The sequence below is a fragment of the Orycteropus afer genome, unplaced genomic scaffold (assembly GCF_000298275.1).
Source record: "Orycteropus afer afer isolate SDZICR_OR568_19922 unplaced genomic scaffold, OryAfe1.0 scaffold01603, whole genome shotgun sequence".
Lineage (NCBI taxonomy): Eukaryota > Metazoa > Chordata > Mammalia > Tubulidentata > Orycteropodidae > Orycteropus > Orycteropus afer.
Window position 1 is genome coordinate 1 of NW_006923190.1, and position 1,780 is coordinate 1,780.

Below are 1,780 nucleotides of genomic sequence, written 5' to 3' on the forward strand. Positions count from 1 at the left end.
CAGTCACTCAGGCCCACCCAAGTTGACACAGAAACTTAACTATGATAGTTGTGTGATCTGGATATCATGGATTATTAAATGTCTGTTTCTCTCTCTCTACTCCAATGCTAATTAGAGTGTGTTTCACTTCTTTGCTCCTAAACAATATCAATGATTAGATTCTGCATATGGATCACTGTAGTGTAAAAAACAGGCCACTTATTCCTTTCCCAAATAGAAGGAGTTACTTGGCTTCAAATAAATAAAAATAATACCAGAGAACATGGAGATTCCCAAGAGTAGGTAGGAATATTTGGAAAAGGAATCTCTCTTTCTGACTTGTAATTGTTTTTCAGAATGCAAGAGAGAATAGACAGAACATAGAGATTGTAATAAGAATGACCATTGGGATGGAGCCAGCAAGAATGAATATCATGATCTCAATGCCATGTGTTTCAGTGCAGGTTACTTCTAAATTAAAATCACTTCACAGAAAATGGAATGGATTACATTAGAGGTGCAAAAATGCAAGGTGTTCATGCAGCACACATTGACAAAGCAGTCGATAAAGCCAATCATATACATGCAATGATCAGAGGGCAGCAGAGTGTTATGAACATAACAACTTGGTATTTTTACCATGCAATTCATATGAAAATATCTGATGAAGGTAGTACTGTTGTCCACACTTTCACATAAGAAAACTGGCATAGAACTTTAAGTTATTTATCTAAAATCAGAGTTTGTAACTGTAGATTCTATCATGTTATGTCCATTAGAGAAAGTAGGAGCATAACACTTCATACTAAATTATAATTAATTTCAACTTCCTAAGAAAAATTGTAAACCTTTAGTAGGCAATGAAATAACTATACTTGTAATGCATTATTTACTGTCCTTTGTTTTCAGCATTATTTAATACTATTGACAAATATGAAATTTCAACTTTTTGGGTTTCCAGTGATTAATTACAATTGTGCACCACAGAATATTCATTTCTAGAAGATATATTTTTTCTTAACTTTCCCATTTGAAATCAAATTCCTCTTAAAAATTATATTTCAAAAATATGAACTTTGCTCATGTATAGCTGATTACATTAACTCCATTTATTTATCTGTTTCCACACATTCTGGCATTCCTTAGAGCAAGGCATAAACATATCTATCTCTATCTATTCTTCTTATAATATTTCCCTTTTATTTGATCTGACCTAATGTAAACAAAACCCTTGCCTTCAAGCTGAGTCATAGGAACCTTTTGTTGTTGTTGTTATGTGGCATCGAGTCATCTCTGACTCCTATCGACCTTATGTCCAACAGAGCGAAAAACTGCCTGGTCCCGCGCCAGCCTCACTATCCCTACTATACCTGAGCCATCATTGCAGCCACTGTGTCTATCCATCTTATTGAGGGTCTTCCTCTCTTTCATTGACTGTCTACTTTACTAAGCATCACATCCTCCTCAAGAGAATGGTCCCTTCTGACAACATGACCAGAGTAGGTGAGATGAAGCCTGGCCATTCTCACTTCCAAAGAGAAATCCAGCTACACTTCTTCTAGGACAGATTTGTTAGTTCTTTTAGCAGTCCATGGTACTTTCAGCATTCCTTGCCAGCACCACAACTAAAAAGCATCAACTCTTTTCGATCTTCCTTATTCATTGTTCAGTTCTCACACTCATACGAGGCAATTGAAAATCCCATGGTTTGGGTTAGGCACAGTCTAGTCTTCAATGAGATATGTCTGCTCATCATCACTTAAAAGAGGTCTTTTGCAGCAGATTTACGCAAATGCAATAT